We start from the raw sequence: 20,886 nt of genomic DNA on the forward strand, positions 1-20,886 counted from the left end.
AAATCACAATATATAAATACTAAAGAAAGATGTATTTTAAGGCACTTAGGCTATRCATCTTTCTGCATGCTACTGTGGAAGTAGGTGTTTTGTGGAATGCTGATCCACAAGCATTTAAAAAGGAGAGAAAAAAACCCAAAACACCAGAAGAGAGAAGGAGAGCCAGAGGCCAGGCTCGGTTTTGGGAGGGAGCTGGCAGGGCCGTGGTGCAGCTCTCTTGGCAGGACTCCTCAGGCTCACAGGACTCTTCCACTTCCTTACTGAGCTCTGAAGGACCACCCCAGGCAGCAGCAGGGCAGCATCTTTTCCTWGTTTTCCTGCTGCCTTTCTGAATGCAGCCGTTGCTCTGGGAACACGCCATGGTGGCATCCTCCAGGACAAGGACAACTGGAGCCAATGCCCCCAGGTGCTGTCCTCTGTACCTCACTGCTAGGATTTCTTCCCTTCTCTCTGCACAATCCCCACTTTTGTCACACCTCTACCTGAGCTGGAAGCCTGGCAGATGCCCAGCCATTCTTTAACCTTCCCCAAAAGTAAATGCCACAGTCATCTCCACCCACCTCATTCCTACCGTGAGCCCAGGATCCTGTGCAAYAGGGCAGCCTGGGGAAAAGGCTTTTGCTACCAACCCTTAAAACAGGACAATACCAGGGAAAAGGTGTCCCAACACTCACCACAAGATGTTGTTTTGATGCCACAGAGGCTACAATTAATTGTCCTTTCTCTCCACTTTTTCTTCCTCCTGAATCTTTGTAGCAACCACGGACAGAGCTGCCTAAGTGAACATGGGTTTAGTTTCCRTTGGAGGAGATGGAAAATGATTCCAGAGAGGATGCGACGTGGAGCTGCCCACATCCTGTGAGAGGACCTGAGGAAAGGAATGACAGCAAGAGGGAGGCAGTTCCAAGCTCACAGATTCAGGTGCTCAATGGGGGCCAAGGCATAGGCACCTCCTAGAGATCATGGTCAGAGATTGCCTTGTGACCTGTGGGTGTTTTCCAGTTTCTCCTCTTTTAAATCCATGCTGTTGGATGTGATTTTTACTAAAAACAAACGTGCGAATGCCGTTCTCAACATGCCGCAGCTTTTTTGACCAACCCACGTAGACAAACTGGAGACCTTGAGAACATACCCTGGCGTTCTTTTATAGAGGCTTTTTATATAAACATTTAAAAATAGATTTTAGCTTTGCACAGCATTACGTACACTCACTATTTTTAAAAGAACACAAATTAATCTGATGCATTCATTCCTTTTTTTACGTGTGCCCTCCATTCATGCTTTTGAGCCTCGTTCGTGTTCAAGTTCTGCTTTATCCTGAAAATCAATATATCTGTAGATTTGTAATTAATTCAGAATATCAAGATTTCCCTCCCCACAGCCAGTATGGGGAAAAATATGTATGAAACATGAAAAAATCCTTGCACCGTGCCACATGCAGAGTAAAACATATGCAGTAATTGTACATAAAATCTCACAAAAAAAGACACAGATACTGTTTGCAACTTGCCYCTAGCCTGGAGGAGGTCAGTACACCCCCCTGTCTGTGCTTTTTGGTGGCTGCACATCCCAAAGATGCTTCTTCGTTGAGGTCCATCAAAACCTCTGCCAGCTCTGCTTGCTTCCTTCTTCAACTTGTCTGCAAGGCTTCATCCTTGTACTAGAAATATTATAGCTGCCTCTTGTACCTTGCAAAAGGGGCAGTTCATATCTTAACTTCTTCACCACAGTCGTCCACATGCAAATTTCATTGCCTTTCTAAAACTACTAAGGGCARAGTGGATGGTTCTTTCTGCTATCCAAATATAGCACATGAAATCTTTTGCTGGACAGGGAAACAGAAGGCAAGGTCAGGTCCCAGAATGAAGCATCCCTGACTGGGAACAAAGAAGGAGCACACACAAATGGAGAGTCTGGTGGAGCCTGCAAGCCAGGGAGGAAAAAACAGTGCCTGCAGTTAACCCAGTTGGCAARCTCCTGGGATGGCAGCTTAGCTGATGTTTGCCCTGGAGAGGAAGAGCCAGGAAATGCTGCATTCCTGCTAAGAACAGCAATGGCAGGATGATAAATTCAATGCTGTGAGTTGGAAGCGGCAAAAATCCCTGAAGAGGAATCCATGAAGAAGGGTGGGAATTAGTTGCTCTGTCCAGGACAACTGTTGCACTGGGTTGCTTTAGTTAGAGCACATCATTTATAAGGGGAAAAGACTGAGGTCTCTGAAAGGCCAGARGAGAAGAATGACCAGGACAAGCTGAAATGAAGAACTAATTCTGTTCTCCAGAGGAAGCCCCCAGGACAAACCCATCAGTACCTTCCCTGCAAAGCACGGTCTTTTGGCCAGCAGGGTTTGGGAGAAAAGCCCTTCTGCTGGCAGTGCCCACCTGTGCTGCTGCAACCAAAAYGTTAGCTCCAAACTGCTGCACTCCTGCCTGGTGCGAGCGAAGGCCACGTCAGGAACGGGCTCTGCAGCTGCAGGACATAACCTGCCAAAGGCGAGCAGCCTTGGACAGCCCTCAGTGTCACACACTGCTGCTTTGCCCAGGCCTGCAGCGCTGGTTTAGCCCCAGCAGTCCCTGCTCCAGGCTGGGATTGGGGAGGAACACCTGCTGGCTTTCAGCTTTTCCCTTGTCAGGTGCCCTAGTACCATGGCTGCGAAGCCGCTGCATGTCTTCGAGGCAGGAGTCCAAAGAGCTTGCTGCAAAGAGCTGAGGGGACTGCTCTGCTTGCCAGCCTTTCCTGCCAGCCGCTGACTGGGCTTTGAACATAGTAAGGTCTGGCTCAAAAACACTGGAGGATAAATGGGCCCTGGCAAGAGAAATCAGGGGAATGATTTAATTTGCACCAGTCCCCTGGATCCTGTTGCTGCCTGCAGGAGGTCCCGGGGTGCACGGTGTGCGGTGGCAGAGCAAGGCGCTGCGGGGCACAGGAGCAGCCAGAAAGCTCCTTTCTGGATGCAGCCAGCAATGCCAAAAGGCTGCAGCCACGGGAAGACGAAAKACATGAGTTGTCTGACGCTTTCTTGACATGGATGCACAAAGGACACCCTCACTAGATGCTCACGGGTTTACTCTTAAGATACCCAGTCTGCTATGGGATGCAGGAATCAAAATCCTCTTTTCTGTTACCTGGCAAATGTCTCAGCAGGACAGGCAGAGGCTGCTTTTTCACTCTGGCCTTTAGCCTCACATTCCCTCTGTCTGGCTTTTGCATAGAAACTGCAGGAGGAAACCAAAGAGGGTAAATAAAGCTCCTGTGAGAACAACGCACATCTGTGGTCAGGCAAGACAGCAGAACACTTAAAGGAGAATCCTAGAGCTGAAAAGAAACAAGAGCTGGTTATGATGTTATATTAGGTGCAGACTTTACACTTTAGTATTCCCTTGGCCAGATTACATCAAAGATCTTGTTTAAGTTGCCCCATTAAGAAAAAAAAAAAAAATCTTGCTCTTGCTTGTAATTTGAAAAGACTTACTCTTGTAACCCTCTCTTTGCTTAACCAAATTGCCTCGAGTAGTGTTGAAAAGTGTTTTGCTAAGAACAGATCCAACACTGCTAAGGAGGTTGGCATTAAGGATGGTTTCCCATTTACAATAATTTTTGAGATTTTACGCAGTCTGATACTAGTCTGCTCCCATTGGCGTGTATAACCTGGGGGCCTGTATTTCTCTCTTGGCTTTCTTGGACCGTGTCCTGGACACGCAGGGCTTGGTGTGCACGTGCAGCAGGGTCAACCTGCCTCGCAGTGTGGCCCTCTGACCCAAGTCTTGCTGATGTCCACGCCTGTTGGACCTGCTGTTCTGACTTATTTATCGGGTGCTCACAAGTCCTGGAGAACTTCTTCAAATCCTTTGGATGCCCCTTCCCATTTGCCCATTCAGGCAAAATTTCTATAAAGCAGAAGGCAGACCCTGAGGTGGACTAACCACTACGAACATCTTGACTCCATTTTTTTCTTGGGAGCCTCTGGCAATACCCAGATATGGCTGTAGRACAGACTGATGGAAGCTCTTAGCCTGATGTAGCTTCTCTAAAACTCTATCCCATTTTTCCTCATAGCCCTAATTCCCTAGCCCTGGACCAGCACAGAGCCTCACAGACTGTATCTCCCTACAGGCACTGCAGCCCTTCAGCTACACCGCTTRGACCTCTGGCTGGTCAGGAAGGGACCTGTGTGCTTTACACAGTGGAAGGACCCGTCCCACCCCGTGCCAGGAGGGCACCACAGAGGGTGAGGCACTTGGGCAAACAGTGACGAGGGCGAGAAGGCTTCGCTGGCTCAGCACTGGAGGTGGCTCTTACCACACCCGGCTGTAAAGGAGGCCACAGTGTTTGTCTTGCGATAGAGCAGGAGGTGCAAGGAGCCACCCTCGCGCTAAGGGCAGCCCAGCCAAGAGAAAAGGCTTTGGTCGCCTCTCTGAATTTGTTCAGGWCTTCTGGGGAGAATTACACGAGGGTGGTAAAGAAGCAGAGCTGGTTACCAAGCTGGATGTTCTCAGCTATGTTGCTTCTGATCCTTTAGAGAGCATCAGCCTCAGATTCTGGATCCGCTGCCCTCAATTGTCTTACGACGGGACATCTACACCCCTGTATGCCAGCTGCAACGCTAGATGCTGGGAGGTGCTCTGGAATGTGCTGTGCAGCACAAAAGACCCACACACATTGGCATCCTGCCCTGGGCAAATCCACCRTGATGACTTCAAACAGCAGCTTTCTCACTGCAAGGATATTTGCTTTCAGCAGTTGCAATGAAGCACTAGGGAGAGAGGACATGAAACCAGTAGGCATACTTGCATGTTGTGTTTCATCTYGTCTTACAATGAAGTTTCCTAGGTGGGATTTACTGGAGGAGAAAAAAAGCCAGGCTGATGACACAGTAGAAAGCCTGGCTGCTCTGGAATGCATGCAGCTCTTTCTTACACTGGTTGTGAGCAGGGGGACAGCATTAGGGTTATTTGCCCTGGCACTGTCTAGCAATGACCCTKCAGACCAAAAGTGCCAGGTGGCTCCTAGGAAAGATCTCGGGATTCTGTTATCTGGACTCCGAGGGTGAAACAGCTGCTCCATTGAACTGTGACAGGAAGAGCGCAGCGATGATATCTGATGCCGTGTCAGTAATCCCCAAAAAAGTATGGGCTATCCCTTAAAGACATCTGATAGTCTTCAAAGAAAGGGTTGTGACCAGGGTGGACATGCCCAGTGCCAACATGTTCCAACATGTTCCAAAAGCCTCTAGTGCAGACACAGCAGAATCTGGAGAAGTTAAACCCCGCTGGTCTCTAGCGAAGCCTTCTGGGCTGCCTTTCAAGACCTGCCTTGTAATGGGTCCACTGACATTCAGACAGCACGCCGCAAACTAGCCCTAGTCTGAAAGAAGCAGGGTCGTGACAGATAATGGCAGCTGTGAAGAGCATTACTCCTGAATATTCCAGGAAGGTGAGACTAAGAATTTCCGGACTTTGATTTCAGGCTGCATTCCTCACCGACACTGACGTGCACGACTCCATCAGCATGAGGTGGGTTGCAAGCGCTCAGACAACAGCTGTATTCGGCGACATGTCCGGCTCTGCTCTCTATTTAATGCAATGTTTCATGCTATATAGAAATGCTGAGGGAAACGCGCCCCACGTGCTGGTGACAGTATCGTTGTCTGTGTGGGACACCTGCCAGGAAGCACCCAAGTGAACTCCAAAGAGGTGCCCTTGGTCACTTGCAGCTTGCACGTGGTCAGAGGATGCAGCGCCGGGCCCCAAGCCCCATTGACAGAACACGTCACAGTTCCCGACAGCTGATTGCAAGTTTTTCCTGCCAACGTCTCTTCATGGCCTGTTAGCTGCTGTTTTGGAGATCAGACCTGCTCCTTGGCGTCTATTCAAACTGCAGAGGCCAATTCATCTCTAGCACAACATCCGCTGGCGCTGCCTCTCCAGCACGYTGGCCCAGCCTGTGTAATCTCACTAACTCAGAAGCAGCTCTGATTTCTTTTCTCTTGCCAACAGACAGAGGCAGCAATTAAGGTGACAACTGTGTTTTTAAGGGCTTTCTTTTCAGCAGTAAGGTAGCACCCCATGGTTGGCCCCCCGCAATCTCTCCTCTCAGGGGAGGCCTTTAGGATTGCAATGGGTACTTCTGAAGCAGAGTAGGAACAACTTGGCTGAGGTCAGAGCTCCCAGGGCTCCGTTTCAGCCTCAGATCTCACCGCGCTTTAAATTCTTTCCATTGACTTTATCTTAACCTTTCTGTTTCGTACACAATGTTATCAGAGCTACTTGGGCTTTATTGGCTGGGCTTCCTATATTAATAGTTACATTTGTTGACAGGACTGGACTGATTGAGGTAAGCTGGCTCGGGAAGCTTATTCAGCGTTCACTGAGCTCCATGCCCACAGTTGTTCTGGCCATATATTTTCCTGGAACCTTTTCAAAACAAAAGGAGGCTTACACAGCCATGCAGCCTGTCCCACTACGGCCCATCGGCCGATTTCAGTCAAAATCTGGGGGCAGATTTAGCCAGAGGGGGCAGCCGTCCATGAGCAGAGCATCCCCCAGGACCCGGGAGCTGCCCCTGCACCTCGGCTCTTGGATGCTTGAGAATCCATGCACAAGAGAAACAAGTGAGTATTGGAGCAGATGTCTGCCATCAGCAAGTGACAGCAGCTGTTAATTATGCAGTGGTGCTATAAATGTACCGTGCTCTGTAGGGATAAAACAGAACCAGGCAGGCCCTGATAGGAAAATCTGATGGTTTCGAAAGGCAGAACAAACCAGGATGGTACCCAGAGAGCATAAAAACGAGAAYATTTACCAGCAGTGGCCGCTTGATGCTTGCAGTGGATGTGTGAGAAACACTGCATGTTCCTGAGGAGTTTGTTTAGGCCTGCTAGGGGTGGAGCATTATGGAGATTTAAGTTAGTGAAGCAAATAAAGAGCAAAAATATTGCAAACRGCCCCCTTTCCTCCAGTACTTTCTGGAAGCTGCGTGAGCAGGACCACCCCTCACACAGTCAGCTCGTGTACACCCTGCACAATGAGCCCTCATCGAGAGAGCCCAGACTGCAGGCAACCTCCTTGCAGCACGAGGCACAAGGAGCTACTTGGTTATGGTTGACTTTATGCCAAATGCTGCTTTGGTTATAAGCAGAGAAGAAAAGTAGGTCTTGAAAACCCTAGATAYTGAAATAATGCAATGACTTTAGTAGTAAAAGGCTTCTCTCTGCCCCCAAACATTAAATCTATGTGTTCAATTGTTCCWTTAACAGAGCTGGTTTGGAGCATGGTGTTTGCTGGTGCCTGACCCTGATGAGGAGGARCCCTCCTAGGCACCTGCTGCCCCGTCCCTGTGCCTGGGAGCTGCTGCCCTGCTGCCCGGGCAGCAAAACCCCTCAGGAATCACTGCTAAGCCTAGTTAGTCACAACAGGGTGTTAAGGAGAGACACATTCCACAGTTTAAACCGACCTCACTCACTTTTATCTGGGAAATACAAGAAGCAATATGTGAAAGAATGAGGGGCAGACTGAATAAAAGTAGTTTTCCTCAGAGTTCGTGCTTTGTAGTTGGGTYCAACAATGTGAGATCCTGTCTTGTGATGGTAGTTTAGTCCTTTGTCCTGGAGTGCGAGATGGCATGAGGGCTTGTACAAGAGCTTCAGCAGATGACTTCAGCAGAAGCAGGATACACTGGATGTCTAGCACAAGGACACCTAGACACTTAAGTGTCCTTATATATAGAATCCTTCTGCTTGGGCATGGCTCTGCCAGAAAGCAGATACCCAAAGTGCATGGCTATAGGCAGGGCCATTCTGTAATGCCACTGCTGTGTCTTCTCACAAGAGGGAAGCTCAGAGATACTGCCTCTCTGGGTAACTTTTGTAGTAGGAGTTCCCCAGAAATTTCATGGAGACCCAGGATTTCTCTGGAGCTTGTATGAAATTCTGAGACAAAAAATTAATAAGTAAAATAAAGGCTGACATTAARTATTCCTGAATAAATCAATGTATTCTTTTCCTTCAGGTTATTTATTAATAGACTGAAGAGCTGAACACCCTCCACTTYTTAACTGATTCCCACTTTGGAGTGGGAATCCACTGATTCTAGCTTTGGAGTAGGCCAGGAGACACACAYGACAGGAGGGTTTGGTCTGATAACGTGCCAACCTGGAGGAAGCAGAGCTGTCGATGGGCATCTTCTCGAGAGACACTGCTTTTTGAGGAGACAAGGCAAGTTCTGGTCACTGCTGTGACTCCCTCTTCAAAATATGTCATGCTGGAAAGGAGCTCACACACTCTTGTTATGTTTTGTGCTTCTCCTGATTGCTTTTAGTGTATATAGGTAACTCATGGCAGCTGATCCTGTCCTCCTCAGGCAGGTTTATACCTGAAAGTTAAATGTGCTTTCATATGTTCTATGTTATAGATGCCATAAATATGTTCTTCAGCTGTTTTTTTCTTCTCTGAAATCAAAGTACCAGTGCTACAGAGAAATGCAGCCTGAACAGGCTCCCGGGCAGCCCCAGATGATACCCACATCCTTCTGCCACCTCGTGGGCTGCGGCTACAGCACATGTAACACGGCCGGGTGCTTTTCTAGCAGGACTTGCACTGTTTTCCCATCACACGTGATAGACGATCCTGTGATAACAGGAAACATGACACATGGCCGCTGCTGGGCATGTCCTGACACCTCCTTGTAGAGCTGTCCTAACCAGAGGCACCTTTGAGGGTAGTSGTTACATTTTGCGTGATTTACCCTTGTTTCTGCAACAGGATCACCTTCTGTTTAGTAATCWGAGAGTCTCCTTTATTTTTACTTTTATTTACTTAGTTGTTTTTTAGAGTTTTAAATGAATTTATTGCATGCAAGGCTCACAAAAACAAAACAAAGCAAAACAAAACAAAATTAACTAAAGAAATTTTAAAAATGCATTAGTAGAAGATAGCAGCTTTATTTTGCACAGTGCTCTTAGGCTTGGGAAGCCCAGGCCTAAATGACCTCAGCTGGCTCACTAGTAATCAGACCCTCTGCTCTTGTGAGCTGTCTTAATATCATATAACCATCTTCTCTTTAAAGAAATAAAGAGGGAATGAAAACGGAAAGATGGTTACGGAAAAGGCGGTAGCCCTATGTGGGCAGAAGAAAGGAATAGAAAAGAAGATCCAGGGTTAGCCAGTTTGCTGTGGGTCGCATTTCTTGTGGAGAGAAAGGGCACCTGCCCGCAGGTAACCAGACCACACAGCTCTGCCATGGCCTCATCCTTAAGCGCAATTCAGCTAAACTGCCTTTGAACTGAACTAAATYCAGCTAAACTGCCTTTGAACTGAACTAAATCCAGCTAAACTGCCTTTAACCAATGGGAGAAGGGAAGGCACGTAGGCTATAGGACTAAAAGCAGACTCCAGAGCAGTCTTTACTGCTCTATAAGACACCTTTGGCTTCTCTTTGCATTAAATGTGCAGGATTTGACACCAACTAGTGTAGGGTATAGGTGCTAAGAACGGTATGGCTCAAGGAAATTGGGCTAATAGTTTAGTACAGCAAAATATACCCAAGAAAAACATTTTAAAATGAAAGCATTTTCTTTTTTTCCCAAGAGTGGAGGAGTTTTTATCAGGAAATTACAGTGTCATAAGCAGAGGCTCTTCTGATAAGCCTGAACACAGATGTGCAGTAATGAGTAATCCTGYACTGGGAGGAGAACAGGTCGGTGTGGACAGCTCAGTAGCTTTCTCCCCATGCTGGGAGGAGGGCTTGCTGCTGTTTTCTTTACTACTTCTTTAGGAAACCAAGACATTTTTGAATTGTTTGGAGCTAAATGACCAATAAACCAGCTATATTATGTCAAAGTAAATGCTAAAAATCAAGCTTTGCACAGTTGAGTGATGTGTATTCTTTGGATTTGCTTTCACTGAGTTATCTCAAACTGATAGGCAGCAGTTAAGTACTTTTTCTTCTGAATAACTTTAATCATAGTATTGGCTTTGGATGGACACTCACCTCTCTTAGCTGTAGCTATGGTGCATGAGAGGCCTGCAGCTACATTTAGGAAAGTTTTATCTTGGCCACTCTAATATCTGGCTTTGTTTGATGAGTTGTAACCACTCCATTAACTTCAGAGCATGTTGGAAAGACCCGTGAAGGAGACTTGTTAGTGGAGACACTGGTTATTACTGTATGTATACTACTGTATATATATATATATATACACACTTATGTATCATGTTAAAATATTGGTTTAGACTTATAAAATTATTCAGATGGATGACGAATTTATTAAAATACTGAAATGCATAGGACATATGGATATCTTTTTCTTTGCAGAAATGACTATATAAAGCTAAAAGAACATACATAAGCCTGACCTCAAAAATACAACCCAGTGCAAACATTCAGTGCTGACGCTTGAACAGTCAACCCCTCTTTACACCTCCCAGTGGCCCATTTCCCCAGCCGCCTCCTCGGGAAATCGCAAGGCCCACAGGAAAAGCATTTCCAGAAGAACTTTCAATTTCCTGCCTAACAAGTTTGGGCTTCTCAGCYCCAGTGAACTTGTCAATCTCAGCAAGAGAAGGTGCTTCACAACCACATTGGCCCTCAAGGTGAGAGAAGACCCACACGATGAGCTGCAGATGGACCTGGAAGCTGCTGCGATCCCTGTGGCAAGGGCTGATGCACAAGCTGGTCCGTATAGGGACACTTGATTCCGAGAGAGCTTGGTCCTGCTGATGCTCTTCAGGTCCATAATTAGTGCAGCTCAGTGCTCTAATAACATGCTCTGCTGACACACTCAGAAGGTTTGGCCCTTGCTGCTTAGCATCCCACTTGGCAGGAATGTTTTGGCACCATGTATCACTTGCTCCCTTTGCTCAAACACACCTTTCTCTGAGAGAGGAGGGATCCCGGCGCTCCCTCTTACCAAGTGCCAGAGAAGATGGTGCCACCCCAYCACTGTGCCTCTCGAAGGGGAGCTGGATCCCGCCAGATGACCTGCCGCGCTTGGGCCTTCCCCATGTCCCAGCTCATGCTGAGCCAAGTTGCCACAGCTGGAAGCTCCYGCAGAATGGTGCCTATGTGCTCTGGAGAGAGGCAGTCTTCACCTTTGGGAAAGGTCTGCGCTGAGTTTCGGGCCTTTGCTGCCTCTTACACCTCAGCAGCTAAGGTGTTTAGCCAAGAAGGCAGAGGACTGGGATCCGATGCCAGGGTTTGGTCCCTTCTGCCCCTCTGCTAAGTGCTCTAGGCATCGATCAGTTGGTGTGGGGCTGCACTAAACCCCAGAGGCTGCGTTTTCCTGAAGCTTGAGCTGCCTGCAGTATGTGAGAACTGTGCTCTGCCTGCTCCACGTGCACACGGAGGCAAGAGAGCGTGAGGATGACCCGCAGAGATGGGCAGGCAACCCAGGGGACACCACATCACGCACACAGCTTGGGAGCATCTCCACAGGGGAACTGTAAACCACATGGGGAAGTGCCAGCCTGGAAAGGAAATCTCTCCCCAGGGAGCTGGAGGGTCTGTGTCCTCACAGACGGGTTAAGGAGCAAGGGAGCTCCTTGTTCCTTGCTAAAAGGGAGCAAGAAGGAAGGAGGAAGATGAGAGGGGGATAGAGAACAACTCAGGAAAACGTATTACTGACTGACTCCCAATAAATGGAGCTACCTCCTAACCTGAACTGACATGGCACTGCCTTCATGTAGTGTAATGTAGCTGAGGGCTCCCCCTTCCCCTTATACAAAAGTGTTGGTTTCCAAGGACTGGAGCTTTCTAGGGCAATAATTAAGCTTTAAATGCAAAGATCAAAAGTAGAATAAATATCTCATTACCTTTGCCAAAGCACCGTCTTTCTTGCATGCTCATTGTAAAAACAAAAGAGGGCATGAAGGGTGGAGTAAAGGAAACAGGCACTGGCTTCTCCTTAGTGCTGGTGAGTGGTGTCTGGTACAAGGAACATGCACCTGGAGCATGTACCCCTCGGTGTGTTTGGCTATTAAGCTTTTTGTAATAACCTGGTGGGGTCCAAACCCACATCTCCCATCTCCTGAGTGAAACCAACAAATTACAGACTATTTCCAGGAGAACAAAATATTTTCTCCTCTCTCTGATGAAATGGGGAACATGCTACAGTGTGGCCAAGAATGCCAAAATTACAGGGAACAAAAAGAAGAAACACAGGACAGCTTGTTTGTGTATCCTAGGGCCAGAACGGGCAAAATTTGTTTTTTTTTTTCCACTTCCTTTTTTTTTTTTTTTTTTTTTTTTGAAAGAGGCATTACCTTCAGCCACGTGTTCTAAACACTTAAGTCACTGAATCTACATCCCAAAGATTTGCTAGCAATGAGATTCTACCTGTTCTGGTCTCACTCTTCTTATTGAGCCATCTAGGAAAGAGGGGTTACAAATTTAGGAGAAGGTAGGTAACAAACACTTGGTCTGTTCTCTTATTTTCAAAGCCAAAACTGTTTCTGAAAGTGATACAAGAAGAATCTTTATCTCTCTCTTTCATGCCTTTGTGAGCCAGTGGAAAAAAGGGAACTACCGGAGTCTTCACAGTGGAGAGAACTTTTCCTAAGGCAATGGTAGGGTTAAGCTGGGCGGTTATTTCTGAAATTACTCTATTAACATTCTTATGCAAATTAAATGTGAATCTTTGAGAAAAGGCCTATAATGCCAGCTCGGTGAAACAAGACAGGGCAAGAATCCACGAGCACGAGATTGGCCCCACTCTCCAGTTTGGCAAGATAACAGCAGCTGCGAGGATGTAGGTAAACTTCCTAGGACTAGTATAACTAGTCTTTAGCGGGGTGAAGCAACGAAGCAGCAGCTTGCAAAAGCTACTTGCCTGCTTTGTGGGTCCTGTCACAGAACTAACAGTAGCAAAGCAAATATAACTRCTTCAGCATATTTCTATTAGAGCCTTAGGAACAACTGCTGATATGACAGTAGATCACAAGGGTGCTTAAAGTTGTTGTCACGCCCCTACTGTTCATGCTGTTAAAGGCTTGAGCTTCTTTTATATATATGGGAGGATTTGGTCCATCGGTGAGTTTTGCCATTCTGGAGGTAAGGCAATATTCCCGGAGGTCTTGATTTCCCCAGGGAAGCAAGCAACAGCATCCTGCTCATAGTCTGAGAAGGGAGAACCTGAACCTGGAGGGTCTTGACTCCTCACAGAAAGAGCCCAGGCTGTAGCRTGAGCATGTCAACCTCACTCTGTGATCATTGGGCTTGCTTTGGCAGCCTGGGGTATGGGTCCTCTTTGGGTTTGGCTGCTCCAACATGCTCAGCCTTGTGGGTTGAAGGACCTTCGCTCAGCTTCGCTCCCACACCTTGCGTGCAACGCGGCCCGGCCTCACGCTTCTTCTCCACACAGAAAGGGAGTGAGGAAGGTCACAGGCTGGCCCCAGCTACTGGCTTTAATGGGGACTGGGCCTTTGTGGATCGCCCAGCGTGGGTCTGAGGCCCATGTCCTTGTTCTTCCAATCCAGGAGACATGTTGAGGGCCGGATCCCCCTCTCACATTGGGCTAGATCAGAGAGCGAGGGAGAGGCACTGCACTGGCACCACAGATATGCTAAGAGAGGGTGTAAGTGMTCAAATACCAGCTCCACACAACGGAGGAAACAGCAGGACTGCCTTTGGTGAAGATGAAGCACGCACAGCTCTCCGGTGCTCTTTGCCACCAGGACACAGCCTGCAAACACCAGTGCGGAGATGTCAAGGCCCACACATGTGTGGAGTAGGTGGCTCCATGGGAGCCTCCCTGGCGAGCGGCACTGAGGGGCTGCAAGCCTGTCTGGACCTGGGCTGAGGATGGTTCTTTCCATGTGCTACCAGCTTTGAGGCTGGGACAAATTGCAGCCCTTGCCCTAAAAAGTAAAGACAGCTCCAGTTTTGTGTATGGTGGAGGACAGATGGAGCAGTGTGGGCACACGAAGTGCGGCACATCCCTTGTTTGAAGAATGAAGCTGTAGGCAGGATCAGGGCTCGTATAAGGCCAGCTGCACAGTGAGATCTGCTCCCTCTTTGCCTTCGAGAGCCCGCAAACGTGCTGAGGACTCTCCTGTAATGCAGTAAAACTAGACCATCAGGACGCACAGGAACCCGTGAGTCATGCACGGGGCACCACGTACTCTTCATGGCTCTCAGGAACCTATCAAAACTTATCAGGTCTCCTTTAGTTAAGATTTTACAGCCGTGCTGAGGCCAAAGGCTGCAGATGGACATAAGGCGCCTCCAGCATGAACCACTCACTTCCCAGTGCACAGGGTTGGAAGCTGACGCCCACGTTGGATGTGCCTCTATCCCTGACGCTTCGGGAAATTACAGCTTCTGCCTGAGAACACTTTTCCCTGCTACTACTACAAGTATAAAATATTTTGCTGCCATATAGTAAACCTGCAACTCATTTTTTCTTCTTTATGGGAACGTGAGTTCACTTTTCCTTGCAGATCAGAGGGCCTCTTCCTAGATGGACTTACAGACTACCTCTTAGGTCCCACCACGCTGTACTGCCCTGGCCTGTCTGTCTGCACTCCGTTGCATTTAATTGTGGCTCCTCTGAGCTGTGGCTGCTGACAGAGCCTGCAAGGGACCTGCTGCACCGAGATGGTTGTACTGAGACAGCAGTGATGCCTTGGGCTTTTCATTGAGCCAGGCCATGTACATGACACATGTCACTTTTCCTTTCAGGAAACCTTTCTGTTCTGCCGCTCTCACTCTCCTTCTCTCTTCAGCCTCTTCTTCATGATCACATGCACTTCAATACTTGCCTCTCCTGACTTCTCAACTGGCTTTCCAGTTTGGCTTTTTACTTTCTAATCTCTATACACACTGTCATCTTGTCATCAGCTGCAGAATCTCCCCTAGAGTTAGCACAACCCTCCAGCCGCTCCGCTGACTTTCATCTCTGCTTTCTGCTCCTTTTCATCTTTTCTCTGCCCTGGACTTTCCAGTCTGCTTCCTTAAGTGCAGCCTGTCGCACACAAAGCCATAGCATTGTCTCTGACCTCGTTTTTCAATTCCATTAGTAATTTAGAAGCAAGCTTGAAATTGGCATTTAAGTATCACCTTTCAATTTATTCTGCTGTAAGGAGATTTCTGCACAAGTGAAGGGCTTGGGTGCAGGGATGGTCTGGACGTGCTCGGCGCCCACTGGGGCCTGACCACCAGCAGGACAGGAGGCACAAGCTGGTCAGTCAGCCTGGCTCGCCCAAAAATTTGCCAGCAACTTTTCCAATTTATGTTTTAGCCTTAGAAATAAAGGCATTTCCTTAAGTATTTTCCCATTAGCTTCTTAAGAAAAGAGTGGTAAGAAAGGACATCAATTTTCAAAGTCAATTGTCTGTTTTTGTCTCAGGATCAAATATTGGATGTCCTAGCAATGGCAGTAGATTCCCACATCCCAGAAGCTGTATTGCCAGAGGCCAACAGTGCTCTTCACTGCCATATTTTCCTTAGGTGCTGGATATTTTCCTCTCAGATTTTGCTACAAAAGTCATTCATGGCCATTACAAGTGTCTGTGTCTGTCCCCACCTGCTGTCACCTCCTGAACACTGTTGGTCAGTGGTTCAACACAGAGTTTCAACCATGAGTAATAAGAGACAGCATTTTATGCCTGATAGAAACTGTGCAACTTGATCTCTGTGTAGGCCCAGATGCTCCTAGTGATCTGGGGGGCACCTGTATGAAATGAACCCTCTTTGCAGCACAGCAGATGCAATGGCATTTAAAATTTGGGGTACATAAAAAAGTGTTGAGAGTTCAGGAGAATGGCAAGAGACYACAGGCCTGTGTCTGTTGAAGATGGAGGTAAAATAAACAGAAATCTGCTAAAAGCATCTCAGACCTGAGCACAGAGTCCTTCATGTCATTGAGTTTGGTTAACATGGAATTTAAACACTGATGACAATGCTTTACTTTTGGTGCATTTTGCATCGTAGGTGCTCTGTCAAGCTTCTGCACACAAGCAGCTCTATGTGCTACTGAGAAGCAGATGTTATGGAAGAAAGATCAAATGGTAATAGTTCCTCCTGGTTGTCATTGTGGAYATTTGTGACAACACTATTGTATTTTCCTGCAACAGAAGGAGAAGCTCATTAATTAATTCACTTCCTTTTTAATTAGAAATATCCTCCTTCAGCTCAGCTACAGTGGAAATGAAAGGCCTGGATTTCTTTCAGGTTAGTCTTTTATTTTTCTCCTTTTTCACTCCAGCACCTCTTTGCAATGGCAGCGTTGCCTAGCAGTCCCCACGCTCAGCAGTACATGTTGGCTCTGGTTTTGGTGATTAACTAGTACTGGAAGAAGAAAAACTCCCTCTTACCTCCCTTGCCAGCAGTGCCTGCTGCGGCCTGTGAGGAGCCTCCACCAGCCCTGGCTGAGGGCCCAGCAGCAGCAGCCACAGCTGGAGGAGCAGAACAGAGCTACATGTTGCTCTCTGCTGGTAAAGTGAGGGAAGACCCATGGACAGGGCAGCAGGGTGTTTGTCTGCATCTGCTTCTGGTCTCCCAGCAGAGCATTTTAGTCGTTTCCTCAAGCAGCATGTTCATATTGGCAGGTGCCTTTCTGGGCCCTACGACTTGGCCAGCCACAGGCAGCGCGAAGCTGTGAGGTGAGGACAGGGCTGTCCCCGGCCGTGRTGGCGCGGGAGGACCAGGCCTTGCTTTCCACAGCACAAGGGCAGGGCAGAGTTTCTTAAAATTTWTATATGAGCATACARATATATATATATATTCACACACACTCACATAAGTATATATATGCATGAGTTACATTTTCTGTTCCCTTACACAATATATATTTACATTTTGTTTTCTACACAATTTCAGTGTTTGAGAGATGCTTGCTGGGCAGATAAGGTTTCTCTTTCACACTTTTCTAGATCAGGGAGAAATTTTAAGTAGAAACCTTACGTAATTGACCCTGGCCCCTCTAGCTGTTAACAGCACTTAGCAGAAAGGTTATGAAAATCTTCCTGGAACATTTTTATGCAGCAAGGCAGGATTATGTGGCAGGACTTCACTTCTTATGTGTAATGTCAGTGACAGTCATGTTTTTCCATGCATTATGCAAGGGAGGTCTCCTGGTTTCTGGGCAAGACAGAGCTCTGAAGATCCACATGGTGCCAGTACATAATGCGGCCTCAACGGAGTCCTGGTGTCCAGGGCTGTCAAAATAGTCCAGTCCAGCTCCTCTGCGTCCACTCTCCCCTTGGATTCAGTGCAGGAATTTAGGCTCCTGAACAGGAGTACTGAATGCTACAGGAACAACCTTTTTAATGTTACTATAAAGCTTAACGCCCAACAGGGGACACTAAGAAAAGGAGCATACTCTTACACAGAATATTTCACCTTGATCTCATTGCTTTAGGTAAGGAAAGGTGACCGTGCGACACCTGTGAGCCCCTGCTCTGTTAACCCAAGTTTCAAGTTCATGCCCTGCCACAGATGTCCTCAATGGCCCTGATGCMTTGCAGGCCTGTCTGGTGGGTCTAAATCTGATTTCACACCTCACAGGTTCCTGCAAAGGTGAAGGCACGATGCTTTAGCTGCTATCACGGGGATTTCAGATTGACAGCACACCCTGCGGCAAGAGGCTGCCTTGTCAGCACAGTTTGTTCCAAGGCTGTGTCGCTCCCAGCGTCAGAACTACCGCAGGGGTTACTGGGGTTCCATGGAGGAGACCTCCGCGCTCCTGGACGCTGAACTCTGAGAGGCCAAGGGCAGCCCACRTGGAGGGTCCCATGGCTCCTGCTCCTACTGGAAGGTGAGGCTTGGCCTCCTCCTCGCAATGAGCAGCCRTGCCCGCATGACCATCACCCAAAGCCCCTGCTTCAGAGGACATGGAGAGCGCGGAGGTCACATCAYGCAGAGCCTTGCTGAATGGCAGCCCCCTCTGGCAAGGGGTAGGTTTTTTYCCACTTAGACATAAAATGTTTGGATCTTTGGCGAAAAATACGCTGTAAGGATATCTTGCAAGCACAAACTTGAACCTAAATTGTAATTGCCTCCCAGGACAGGCTAGAGGGATTCCACTGCCTTCACAGGCAGCACCCAGGGAGGACAGGGATTCCGCGGCTGCTCGGGGAGCTGCTTCTTTCCCGAGGCAATCTTTCCCTTTCAGCATTTGCTTTTGCAACCATCAGCTTCTTGGCTGAGTTACTATGGTAATAAGAGTACATCATAGGCAGCGCACTTCTGCACTGCAGCCGRGGTCACAGGAGAGGCAAAACCAGCAGGGCAATCCGCTTCACTGCACTCCGTGTCACGGGAGAGGGAAACAACCAGAAAGACCTGCAAGGCCTCGTGTCTGCCGTGCCCTCCATGCCCCATTAACCAGGGTGAGCAGGCCCATCCCTCCGCTGAGCCAGGGGCTTCTCTTGCTTCTGGGGACGTCCCACATATCCCGGCCTCAGCCTTGCATCGTGCTGGGCCTCCAAAGGGAGGTCAAGGCGATACCACATACACAGGAGAGCAGCGAGGCCCCTCGGGGCTGCAAGGCCGGGGCCTCTAGATGCTCTTCCCCCTCCTGCCACAGGCATTTACGGAGCATATCTGGCAGGGTTGGAAACTCATGGAAAAATCCTTCTGCTGGTACAAGCTCCCCCRTGGCTGGGGCTCTTAAATGCCACTTCTTGCAGAGACAATAAATGCCGGTGTGGGAGGTTTGGGAAGAGCAGCCCGAGGTCCTGGCCTCRCAGCACCGAGCTCTGCCCCCCAACCCCACAATGCTTCAGCCAGGCTATTTTTATCGCTTTGGCTGCAGATTTTACTTACTATTCTTATCCTGTGTCAGTGATTGCTCCCAGTTATGAAGGAATTTAGGCTTCCCCAACACACGTTAATGATTCTCTGCTGCACAGCATTAATCAGAGAGAGGCGCATGCAGTCAGAGCTCAGGCAGCTCGGCCTGCGCATGGGCCCCGAGTCCATGTGCTAAGAATAACATCAGAGCGATGCAGGGTGGTAGGACCAGGCGCTGTCAGTTTTTGTAAGGGAACTTTTAAGAGCCTACACTGGTTTTATTCTTCCTTTGTATTCGGCTGAACAGTAAAGCAGGAACAGTTTCTAAGTCACCATCGCAAATAGCCAGAAAAGGCAAATCCAACAAGCTGTCAGGACTGATTTTCCTAGAAAGATGAGCACAAAAGGCAATTCTTATTTACATTATTCATGCTTTTTCTTTTTCTTTTTCATTTTYTAGTTTTGAAGGTTTTGCTTGGGCATATCATATAGTATCTCCAATCAAATAAGCTAATTTTTCAGTAGATCGTTCTGTTTGCCATTACCCACCAGCACTTAACCACTTTGCATTTGCTACGATTACTATTCAGCCAGTCTTTGGGAAAATTTAAGGTACATTGGTATATTGACACCACCTGCAAGAAGAGAATCACATGAATTAGCCACCTTCGTTACTGAAATCCTTCAGTCGGGTGAAACCTGTCTGAATGCAAACTCCACATTCATTTCAGTTCCCCGCTCGGGGGAGAAAAGAGCTGGCAGCACTTCCAAAATGAAGAGCCTAGAAATCCTGAGAGTTTTAAGAGCAGGAATGTATTTTTAGTTCTCTCATTTGCCTCACGATTTGTGAGAAGATGTGAATTTATGAGAATGCAAGGAGCAATAATAGCCCCACTTTGCATTCCCTCCATGCAGGTGTCAAGGTCTGTTGCCTTCCTCCGCGTAGGCCGCTGCAGGAACCAGCCATGGGAGACTGGTGCGAGGGGCTGCCACCTCATCAGCCTCCTCGCCCAGGCCTCAGAGAGGCCTCGGACATATTTTAAGCCACCCTTCAAATACCTGAGCAGGGGAAAGGGCGGCCCAAGGTCAGACTGTGGCGTTCTCTCCTTAGAGGAAAGTCTAGCCCAATTTGGGAGAGYTGATGGAAAGAGCTGGAGACCATTTAGCCGAACATCCAGGCAGCGGTGGGTAGCTGCAAGCTGTCAGTCCGGCGTCAGACAAGCTATCATTTATCCTCCAATATAACTCCATCTTGTTCATCTATGTGTGGTTAAGAGAAAGAATTACTACAGGACTAGGGATTGCATTTGCACTTAAATGAATTTTTAAACATCTTCTTGTTTAACCTCCCTGACAGAAAAGGAATGTCTGCCTGTAGAGAAGCTGAAAACCAATAAATAATAGAGGCACTGAGTGTTTCACCTTGGGAAAGGTCACATTTTGTACATCAGTCTGCTCATCAAATTAAAGTTTCTGTTTGATGGAAGGCAGGTTATGTGGATTCAAGGACTAGAAGCAGAACTGATTGCTGAAAAGGTCTGTGAGTTAAAACAAGAGCTCCAGAGAGCAGAGCGGTGTGACCGAGCTTCCGCCTGGACTGCGGCAGTCTTATCTCTTGGGCACTTACCCCATATAATTATTAACATATTTGCAATGCAGCACAGTTACTGAATCTTTAAAACCTCAGGTTCTTATTGGCCAGGGTGCTCTGGACTTTGGCACTAGAATCCGTGAGGATTGCCACAGAAAAGGGATGGCCCAGGCAGGCCATTAGAGAGGGAGCAGCGGGGTCACTGGGCTTGCTGGGCTCCRGGGCAGATGTGCCATGGAGGGAGCTGTGGGGTGCAGACTGGGCTCCAGCATGGTCTGTGCTTGACACCCTCGTGAGGGTGGGCAGGCTGTGTGTTGTTTAATTTCTGAGTTTGTAATTAGGGCATCATATTGCATTTAYGTTATTCTCGCCCTGTGTTTAAAGTGATTGGGGTGCTCTTTACTGGCACCAGTGTATTCCAGTAAAGCTGCGTAGTGGATGACCCCACTGAAACGGGGATACAGCAGCCTCAGGAATTGACTGTGCTTCCTGAAAGGCTGTCRGTGTGAGGGCTGATCATGTCAGCTATGAGGACAAGGAGAGAAATCTTCCTTGAAGAGCATTGATCAG

This window comes from Nothoprocta perdicaria, unplaced genomic scaffold (genome assembly GCF_003342845.1).
Source record: "Nothoprocta perdicaria isolate Ctin4 unplaced genomic scaffold, notPer1 scaffold_64, whole genome shotgun sequence".
In the NCBI taxonomy this organism is placed as follows: domain Eukaryota; kingdom Metazoa; phylum Chordata; class Aves; order Tinamiformes; family Tinamidae; genus Nothoprocta; species Nothoprocta perdicaria.